Raw genomic sequence first — 11,641 nt, forward strand, 5'->3', positions numbered from 1 at the left:
TTATTAAAAAAAAACTATAAATGTATTTATCTTCTTCAACAAGGTCTGTCAAAATTTGGTCGAAAGGACTATTTTTGTTTTTCTAAAAAAGTAGATGAAGCATTCTTTTAGAACATCTTTTTCTTTATGTCAATGTCATCTTCTTTTCAAAGTTTTTTTGTATTTGGATTTGTCTTTTTCTTGCAACTCACTCTTGAACGAAAAACTAGAAAAAGTTGGCATGCCTCTGTAAGGCATTGTGAGTTACTAAGTGAGAAGAATCTATTAATTAATAGGAAGAATTATTAATGAGTGCACCAAAATGGTTGGTGTAAAATAATTGAAGCAATATAATGATTAGTAGTGATGTATGTTCAAATATGCAGTAACTCTTTAGAAGAAATGATCAGTAGTGCAACATCTCTCCCAATAGGACAAATTCAAAAAGATGAATGGCAACAAGTAAAATATCATAATTAGAACAAAGGTTAGAGGAAACACTTAAGCATTAGTGTTTAAACCAAGAAGAAGAAGAAGAAAAGAAGAAGTATAATGGTTAAAACAAGAATATCCTTAAGAAAACTTGATATGCAAGAAGACCAAAACACTCTTGAATAATCCCTCCAACTAAAAGAACTATGAACTATAAATGAGTTTATTAACTCACTATCTGGTCAAACTCGCGAGGATATCATAATCTTCAAAAAATCGTCTTGAAAAATCCTCTAACTACAAGATCTTGAGTCATTCTTATGGCTGCTCAAGGAGAAGATACTTGCCTTTGGTGCTTAACGTGTTTGATTCATCGTCTTATATTCACATTTACAATATCAAAGCACTAGAACAAAGAATTGCATATGTCGAGTTAGAACCAAGACAATTCATCATTTGGTTAGAAGATCATCTGATGAAAAAAGTCCAAAAAACTCTAATAAGACATGTGAACGATCAGTTTCTAAATCACCTCTGTCTGTCCTCGACAGGTATCTTGCACTTTACTTCATTATCCTTTTTTTCACTTGTTTGTCTTTTTCTTATATGTTTTCCTTTTGTGTGTTTGTGCTTTATTTTTTGTCCTATCTTGAGTTTGTATTGTCTTTTCAATCTTGGTATGTGTTGTCATGTCCTCGTTCTTATCGCATTTCTTTGTTTAACCTCGTTAAAATCTATGTTTCCTTTTATCTATCATCTCTGCCTATTTAAACCTCTCCCCCCTCAAATGTTTTTCAAAATCATCCATTTCCCTCTTAAGTTTTTTTCTTTTCAAAAAATTGTTTTTCTTTAAACTTGCCTAACCTAAAACCCTCTAGGAAAATGAGATCTATATCGTTTTCTTTATTAAGTCTTTATCCACCTAAATGATCATCTTCTTGCACTATATTCTTAGAAAGAATTCAAAATCTTCTTAAAACATGAACTATTCAACCCAAATGGTAAAATGTTTAGAAATCATAAATTCATTACATATGTGAACTACAACCAACAAGATGGATTACCCAAAAAGGCTAACAAAATGCATTCAAAGGTTCACTAGTGAACCATTGGATATCAATGTGTCGTTCTTTCTTCAAGTACCTTGAATAAGTAAGAAAAAGAGCATTGAAGGACTTGTCCTCTTTTTGTTTGAATCATTGAGATTGGATGAAAATCTAAAACTAATTAGAAGAAAGGTTGGAGCACCTACAATTTTATAAAAGAGTTACCTTTGGAAAACTATATATCCAACTCTATATTTAAATAAAGTCCCATCTGACAAACCAACATGATTAGAGAAAAATGGAAGATTATAATATTTCATTTTCTTTGGTTGCGTCTGACAAGTCAGAAAGTAAGTTCCTTAATATAAAGACTTTGTCATCACTGATTAAGATGAAAGTTCAAATAAGGAAGACTCGTGTTGAAGTAGTTAAATAAAGGAACATAGTTTATTTATGTATTAGGAATTGGTGATTCAAACCTAATATGTAATATAAATTAATAGATTTGGTTTAGACAATCTTAGAAAGACCATAGGATTTTCTTTATGTTTTTCTTTTACCCTTTTGTAACAAATATTGCAATTGTAATGTATTTTTGTATGTGTTACAAGTGTAATTTAAGTTATGATATTTTTTTTTTGTTCTCTTCTCTATTATTCTTCCTCTCCTCGTTTTTTTTTATATATAAATTTTCTCTTCTTACCCTCTGTGTTTGAGTTTCTCTTTTCTTGTCTTTAATGATTCCGTTTGTAGTTAATTTCTTGCTTTGTTATGTCGTTTATGTCTTGATAAATTTTTTTATGTTATATTCTTTATTTCTTTTCTTCCTTTAGATCTTCTGTTTACTCTCATCTTTCAATTTTCCCTCTATATTTTTTTTTATAATATTTTTTAACTTCTAGCTTCCCCATGTTGTTCTTATTTTCTTCCCTTTGTTTTTTTTCATTCTTTTCAAAATTTATCTTTCTTCCTCTTTTGAATCACAACTCTCCACCTCACTCCGTTTATTTTTGTATCTTTAAAACTGAACCATGTGTCCCTCCTTATCCATCACTCATTATTCGCTTTCTCACGCCCTCATCATTACGTTTTTGTTTTATGCGAGATTCTTTTTGCTACTTATAGCTCAAACGTTCTTCGTTCTTTTTCATTTATGTCCTCTAAACCCTCTTCCCGTCCTCGTTTCTCTAGTTGTGTTCATCACTCCTTCTCCGCGTCTCAAACTCTCTTCCGTGGTTGTTGGTTCATCTTCTAACAGGAAAATAAAGTCACATTCCTCCCCCAAGAAGAAAGAAATCCCACCATCCGAGATGGCTTCAATGGTGAGTGACATTCTTCTTGAACAACTAGAAGTCTGGATTTCTCTGCAAGAAGTCAAGCACAAGGTAGATCTCCTCATCTCTCAATTGTATACCCAACAAAGAGGAGATATTGAGCTTCGGTCTAATTTGGAGTGCACCAAAGCTGAGTCTAGTCTAGAACTATAGTTATATTTTATATTGTAATTTTTTTTAATCTACTATCTATTTAAAATAGTTTTCATGTCAACAATTATCTTTTGTCATTTTTCTTTTTATAGTTTGTTTTAGTTTAAAAATCTTATTTTGTGCTTAGAGTATATTTAAATGATTTTTATGGTTTCCTAGAGTTAGGTAAACTTTAGAATAAATTTTTCTAAAGTCTTGGAAATATTTTTGATGCTCAGATTTGTCAGCTAAGACCCTGTCGGCTACTCTGAGAGTTGTTGGAGAGCAAACTTAGATGATTCTCCACAGTTGTGAGTTGACGACGATCATCGTCATATATTTTTTATAATGTTATTATTATTATTTTACTTGTTTTCTATATTAAAGTATTTATTGAAAAATTTGGGGAACACAACCTTTGAAATTTATCTCGATTTCGTCAATTATTTAATTTAATGATCGTTGTTATATAATACGTTATTAGTTTGATATATGTATGAGTTAAAGTATTTAAATATTGAATTGTTATATGATTGAGTATGTTTTTCATGAATTACAATGAAATGCTTTTAAATACGTGTTTGAGAAATTATTGTTATAATTATTATATCGTTAACTCCGTTAGGTGCACCTAGTTACCTCATTTTGATTAGGGAGAGTTACCCGTTAGATGGAGCCGCTCCTATGAGAATATCATTCGTAGGAGGAGAGGGCTATCAACGAGATGTAAGCTCCCTAATTGATACGTGATGTTGCGTTGCAGGATTGAGAGGAGAGAGCTATCTGTTAGATGGAGTCACCCCTAAGGGAAATGCCACCCTTAGGAGGAAATTGCTATCAATGAGATGTAGCCGCCTCTTAGTTCTAAAAAAAATATTGTATTGTTACTTGTTTGATTTTTATGATGATTTTAAGGTTGTTCATTTTGATTTCGATTCGTGCCTTTTTGTGTTTCCCTTCTAACTGACGGTGGTTGTTGTCTTCTCACTAAGTCTTTGTGACTTACCCCTTTATGTTGTTTATTTTTTCAGATTCGCAGGCAGCTGAGTAGAACTTTGTTAGTAGATTTGAGTCTCGACTATATTTCTTTTTTTGGTAGACCTTTTTGATCGAGGACCATTTTTTTGTAAAATATGTCGAGTCTAATGTAATTTGCAGCTATTTTGGAGTCTAGAAGTTTTTTTTGGAAGTGTATTAAACAATTAGATTACGTTCTTTGAATTGTGACTGAATTGAAAATTTAACAAGGATTTTATAAATTTGGGAATGTTGAAGTTACAGGGGATACTCTGTCGAAATTTCGAGGAAAAGTATATATATTTTTTTAAATGGTATAGAACGATTTAGTTGTTTAATTTTTAAGTTAGTTGTTAGGCTTGACAGGCTAGGAGTATAGCTTGTGCACCGGTCACATCATTTAATTTTCAGGTCGTGACAAAGTTGGTATCAAAGCTCGGTGGTAGGTCCTAATAGCTGCAAACTTAGGGTGATAATAGATTATTGTTAGTAAATTGTCTACCTGGGCACAACTTACCTACAAGGGGTATTAGCATTCTATGAGAGTCTCATTTGTTGTCTGAATCTATGTTTAAATTCATCATCACTATTTTTTCACATTTTCTTGTCGTCTTGTTCAATTTTTTTATCAATGTTCTTGAATATGTGAGAATGCCACCAAAAGACTAGGAATCCTACTATAAGGGAAATTGTTGATGAGTCAATTTCCCAAGCTCAAGGCGCTCGCCAACGAGGCCGTGTTTCAGTTCGTGCTCGAAATAGGCGTAGAGCTAATGTTGGCGGACGAGGTTTGAATGCTGATGTTGAGGTACCTAGGAGGAGGCGCATAAATCCAACCATGGAAGAGTTTGCTACTGGTTTGCAGGGATTACAACAGGTTGTGCAACAACTTGTTGGGGTTGCCATTGGACAACAACGGGAGGGTGATCAAAGGCATGAAAATGTCAATGGTCGACAAGAGGTTAGACAAGTTGAGCATCAAACCACTGCGGTAACGAGGGGTATTGAGGTTACTTTACCAGACTTCGTGAAGCTTAAACCCCTACTTTTTCTAGGTCTAGTGCGACGGATGATCCACAACAGTTCATTGACAGTCTAGAACGACTTTGGAGAGCATTGGGTTGTTCTGAGCTAAGAGCAATGGAATTGACACCATTTCATCTAATATGCGTTACACGTGATTGGTTTGATATAGTGTCATGTGGTGGAAAAGTGGGGTCACCTCTGTTAGCATGGAGAGAGTCTTCTTAGTTGTTCATGGCTCGTTTTCTTCCGAAAAGTGTTAGAGATGAATTAGATCATGAGTTTGAGAGATTGGAGCAAATGGAGGGTATGACAGTTTCAGAGTATAGTGCTCGTTTTACACAGCCCTCTATACATGCACCTTATCCTATTACTGAGGAGATGCGTATTAAGAGGTTCACTAGAGGATTGAAGGATTACTTATTTTGATCTGTGGTTGGGTCTAATTGTTCTACTTTTGCTGAGGTGTTGAGTTTGGCTCTTCAGATCGAGCAACGATAGAAGGAAAAAGGAGGCAATAGACAAGATTCACAGAAGAAACAAAAGGTTGTAGGATCTTACAGTAACTATTCGAATCGCAATGGTGGATCTATGTTTGGTTATCAGGGGCAACAAAAACTCATGTCTCAAAGAGGTGGTCATAACGGGCAGTCTTCTGGGATAGTGCAGAGTCGTAGATCAGATTCTGGAGTAGCATCACAACCCACTTTCCCTTAGAGACATTATGATGTTTCAGCTACACGATGTTCTATTTGTGGTAGGTTTCACTTTGGGAATTGCTCCAGAGATGGTAATGCTAAGGTGTGCTATCAATATGGCCAAGTAGGTCACATCAGGAGTGATTGTTCTGTAGACACGACACACCCATCCTCTAGTTATGCATCAACACCAACAACTTTGGCATCTTCTCAAGCTCATTCTGCACCTGTGCATCAAAGTGGAAATTCTTATGTCAGAGGTTCAGGAACATCTCAACAGGGAGGTAGAGGATTTGGTGGTAGAGGTCAGATACCAGCAGGAAGAGGTCAGACTCGAGTGTTTGCTTTGACTCGTCAGGATGCTCAGACATCCAATGCAGTAGTTACAGGTATACTTTCTATTTTTTCTAGAGATGCTCATGTTTTGTTTGACCCTGGAGCTACACATTCTTTTGTATCCTCGTGGTTTGCTACTCAACTTGGTAAATGTTCATCTTCTTTAGAAGAGCCTTTAGTTGTAGCTACACCTGTTGGAGAAAATTTGCTTGCTAAGTCAGTGTATCGTTCTTGTCATATAACTATTGATGGCAAGGTGTTGCCGGTAGATTTAATAGTTATTGACTTGGTAGGTTTTGATGTAATTTTGGGTATGGATTGGTTGGCTTTGCATCATGTCACTTTGGATTATCATAACAAAGTGGTGAAATTTGAGATACTAGGACAATCAGTCTTCTCCTTTCAAGGAGCACGTTGTTGGTTACCACATAACCAAATCTCAGCCTTGACAACTAACAAGTTAATGAGAAGAGGTTCCCAAGCTTACTTAGCCTTGGTAAGGGATACACAAGTGGCTGAAGAGAAATTAGAAAAAATTCCAATAGCATGTGAATTGCCAGATGTTTTTCCTGAAGAACTTCCTAGGTTACCACCTAATAGGGATATTGAATTCTCTATAGACTTAGTTCCAAACACTCATCCTATATCCATACCTCCTTATCGTATGGCCCCAATAGAACTTAAGGAGTTAAGGGAGCAACTTCAAGATCTTCTAGATAAAGGTTTTATTCGTCCAAGTTCTTCTCCTTGGGGAGCACCGGTATTATTTGTAAAGAAGAAAGATGGATCCATGCAGTTGTGTGTAGAATATAGACAATTAAATAAAGTAACTGTAAAGAATAAATACCCTTTACCACACATTAATGAGTTGTTTGACCAACTTCCAGGAGCACAATGTTTTTCTAAGATTGATTTGCGGTCAGGATATCACTAGTTGAAGGTTAAAAGGGATGACATAATGAAGACAACTTTCCGTACGCGTTATGGGCATTATGAATTTCTGGTTATGTCATTTGGGCTTACTAATGCCCCAGCAGCTTTTATGGATTTGATGAATCGTGTTTTTAAACCATTCTTGGATCAATTCGTGATTGTGTTTATTGATGATATCCTTGTTTATTCCAAGAGTAAAGAAGAACACGAGGGATATTTAAGGTTGGTTTTGCAAACCTTAAGAGATAAACAATTATATGCGAAATTCTCAAAATGTCAGTTTTGGCTGGACATTGTGGCAATTTTAGGTCATGTTGTGTTTAAGAATAGAATAAGTGTTGATCCAAGTAAGGTGGAAGCAGTCCAGAATTGGCCCAGACATACCACAGTGAAGGAGATTCAGAGTTTTCTTGGTTTAACCGGTTATTATCGATGTTTTGTGAAGGATTTCTCAAAGATTGCATCTTCGTTGACTAGGTTGACCCAGAAGAAAGTTGAGTTCCGATGGACTGATGAATGTGAGGAAAGCTTTCAAATATTGAAGGAGTACTTGACGTCATCACCTATTTTGGCATTACCTATAGGTGGTGAAAGTTATGCAGTTTATTGTGATGCTTCTAGAGTTGGTCTAGGTTGTGTACTTATGCAACAAGGTAAGGTTATTGCTTATGCATCTAGACAACTCAAGAGGCATGAGGTGAACTATCCCACACATGATTTGGAAAATGGATGCAGTTATTTTTGCTCTTAAGATTTGGAGACACTATCTAAATGGTGAAACTTGCGAGATTTATACCGATCATAAAAGTCTTAAGTATATTTTTCAACAGCGAGATTTACATTTAAGACAAAGAAGGTGGATGGAACTCTTGAAAGATTATGATTGCACAATCTTATACCACCCAGGGAAGGCAAATGTTGTTGCAGATGCTTTGAGTAGGAAATCCATGGGCAGTCTTGCTCATATAGCAGAAGTAAAGAGGCCAATAGTTAAAGAATTTCAAGAAGTTGTTGAAATTGGAGTTCAATTGGAACTTGGTCATTCGAGGTTCTTTTTAGCCCATGTACAAATTCCTCCAACCATAGTTGATGATATCAAAGAAGCTCAAAGTCAAGACCCATACTTGGTGAATATGGTAAATAATGTTCAAAACGGTAAAATTTCAGACTTTTCAGTTGATTCTGATGGTGTGATGAGGTTGAAATCTCAGTTGTGTGTTCCAAATGTTGGTGACTTTAGGAGGAAAATTTTAGAGGAGGTTCATCATTCTTCTTACATTATTCACCCAGGTTCTAATAAGATGAATCAAGACTTGAGAGAGTTGTATTGGTGAGAAGGAATGAAGAGAGACGTAGCAGATTTTGTCTCTAGGTGCTTAGTGTGTCAATAAGTAAAAGCTGAGCACCACGAACAACCTGTTGAAATACCTGAGTGGAAGTGGGAAGGCATCACAGTAGATTTTGTCACAGGATTACCACAAAGCCAAAAGGGTTATGACTCAGTGTGGGTGATTATAGATCGGTTAACCAAATTGGCACACTTTTTACCTGTGAAGACTACTTATACTGCATCTCAATATGCTAAACTTTATTTAGATAAAATTGTCTCTTTGCATGGTGTACCGGTGTCTATTATTTCTGGCCGTGGGACCCAATTTACTGCTCAATTTTGGAAGTCGTTCCAAACTTCATTAGGAACTCGTTTGAAGCTTAGCACCACTTTTCACCCTCAAACAGATGGTCAATCTGAAAGGACTATACAAATATTGGAAGATATGCTATGTGCTTGTGTTCTGGATCTTGGGGGTAGTTGGGATCAATATTTGGCCTTGATGGAATTTGCCTACAATAATAGTTATCAATCTAGTATTCAGAAGGCTTCGTTTGAGGCATTGTACCGAAGACGGTGTAGGTCTCCGATAGGGTGGTTTGAAGTTGGTGAAGCTAAACTAGTCGGTCCATAATTGATTCAAGATGCCATTGAAAAGTTAAACTGATTCGGGATCGCTTAGTGACAGCTCAGAGTAGACAAAAATCTTATTCTGATAAGAGGCGTCGTCCCTTAGAGTTGTCAGTGGGAGAACATGTATTCCTACAAGTCTCACCAATGAAAGGAGTTTTGCGATTTGGTAAGAAGGGGAAGCTAAGTCCAAGATTCATTGGACCATTTGAAATTTTAGAAAGGGTCAGACCAGTAGCGTATCGCTTGGCACTTCCACCAGATATCTCGGGAGTTCATCCAGTTTTTCATATTTCGATGCTTCAGAAGTATCTTCATGACCCTTATCATGTGATTAATCATGAAATCGTACAGTTAGATGAGAGTCTATCGTAAGTTGAACATCCAGTAGCTATATTAGATCGTCAAGTGAAACGTTTTACACTCAAAGGATATCATTTCAGTAAAAGTTCTTTGGCGTGGTCCATCCGGTGAAGAAACTACTTGGGAACCCGAAGAAGCCATTCGTGCAAAGTACCTACACTTATGTTGAAACTCAAGGTCGGTAGTATTTATTAATTAAATAAAAAAGCCAAATAAATTCAAGGACGTATTTTTATAAGGGGAGGAGATTGTTACATCAGTGTTTTTTTAAACAAAAATAGAAAGAAAAAAAAAAGGAATAATAATATTATAATAATAATAATAATAATAATAATAATAATAATAATAATAATAATAATAATAATAATAATAATAATAAGTAAATAAACTCAAACTTCCTTTTTTCCACCTCACCTCATTTTTCTAATTCATTTTTTTCCCTTTCTTCTCTCTCTCCCTCTCGGCAGAACAGTCCCCTTCCCCCATTTTTGTGGCTTTTTTTTTTCCTTCCCTTCTCCTTGCTTCTTGTCTCTAAAGTCTTGGAAATATTTTTGATGCTCAGATTTGTCAGCTAAGACCCTGTCGGCTACTCTGAGAGTTGTTGGAGAGCAAACTTAGATGATACTCCATAGTTGTGAGTTGACGACGATCATCGTCATGAATTTTTAATAATGCTATTATTATTTTACTTGTTTTCTATATTAAAGTATTTATTGAAAATTTTGAGGAACACAACCTTTGAAATTTATCTCTATTTCGTCAAGTATTTAATTTAATGATCGTTGTTATATAATACCTTATTAGTTTGATTTACGTATGAGTTAAAGTATTTAAATATTGAATTGTTATACGATTGAGTATGTTTTCCATGAATTACAATGAAATGATTTTAAATATGTGTTTGAGAAATTGTTATTATAATTATTAAGTTGTTAACTGCGTTAGGTGCACCTAGTTACCTCGTTTTGATTAGGGAGAGTTACTCGTTAGATGGAGCCGCCCCTATGAGAATATCATTCGTAGAAGGAGAGGGCTATCAACGAGATGTAAGCTCCCTAATTGATACGTGATAATGCGTTGCGAGAATGAGAGGAGAGGGCTATCCATTAGATGGAGCCACCCCTAAGGGAAAGGCCACCCTTAGGAAGAAAGGGCTATCAATGAGATGAAGCTGCCTTTTGGTTCTAAAAAAAATTTGTATTGTTACTTGTTTGATTTTTATGATGATTTTAAGGTTGCTCATTTTGATTTCGATTCGTGCCTTTTTGTGTTTCCCTTCTAATTGATGGTGGTTGTTGTCTCCTCTCTAAGTCTTTGTGACTTACCTCTTTATGTTGTTTATTTTTTCAAATTCGCAGGCAGCTGAGTAGAACTCTGTTAGTAGATTCGAGTCTCAACTATATTTCTTTTTTTGCTAGGCCTCTTTGATCGATGACCAATTTTTTGTAAAATATGTCGAGTCTAATGTAATTTGCAGCTATTTTGGAGTCTAGAAGTTTTTTTTTTTTTTGGAAGTGTACTAAACAATTAGATTATGTTCTTTGAATTGTGATTGAATTGAAAATTTAACAGGTATTTTATAAATTTGGGAATGTCGAAGTTAGAGGGGATACTCTATCGAAATTTTGAGAAAAAGTATATATATTTTTTTAAATGGTAGAGAACGATTTAATTGTTTAATTGTTAAGTTAGTTGTTAGGCTTGCCAGGCTAGGAGTATAGCTTGTGCGCCGGTCACGACATTTAATTTTCGGGTCGTGACAATACTACTAGAGCCCAACTCACGGGTTGCGGGTCGGGTGGATAGCATGTAATTTTTATAATATTATTTTTTTAAAATAATTTGCAACTCATTGAATTTGAAAAATTTCTTTGTTGCCCTTTTTTTAATTTTTTTTTTATATTATAGGAGTTGGGTTGTGGTCTCGTGGGTGGGTTGTATCAATTTTAGGCCAATTATTTATTTTGGTTTATGGGAAAATTTAGTTGTGTCTTTAAATGAAATGACTATTTGTTGATGAAAATATATGAAATGGTAAGTTTTACTATTTTTATTTTAATTTAATTTGATTGTGTGGGATGTGGGCTACCAGTGGCCCATACGGGCTAGCCTTAATGGTTTTTGGGCTTTCGAGCTAAAAAAATCCTAAAAATTCATAGTAAAACTAATAGGTCCTAGTCCTAGGTACTTAACAGATTGGGCGAGTCAATCCATTTTAACAGCTCGATATAAAAAACAACAATTTTTATGTTGATATAAAGCTAGTAAAGCCTTTTTGTGCAATTATCTTCATTGTGTTGTCCTATCACTACAAAAAAAAAGATTTATTGTGACACTCAACATTTAGTGATATATATTTGTTTGTCACTATAGTTAATTTTTAGCTAC

This window comes from Cicer arietinum, chromosome 1, assembly GCF_000331145.2.
Source record: "Cicer arietinum cultivar CDC Frontier isolate Library 1 chromosome 1, Cicar.CDCFrontier_v2.0, whole genome shotgun sequence".
In the NCBI taxonomy this organism is placed as follows: domain Eukaryota; kingdom Viridiplantae; phylum Streptophyta; class Magnoliopsida; order Fabales; family Fabaceae; genus Cicer; species Cicer arietinum.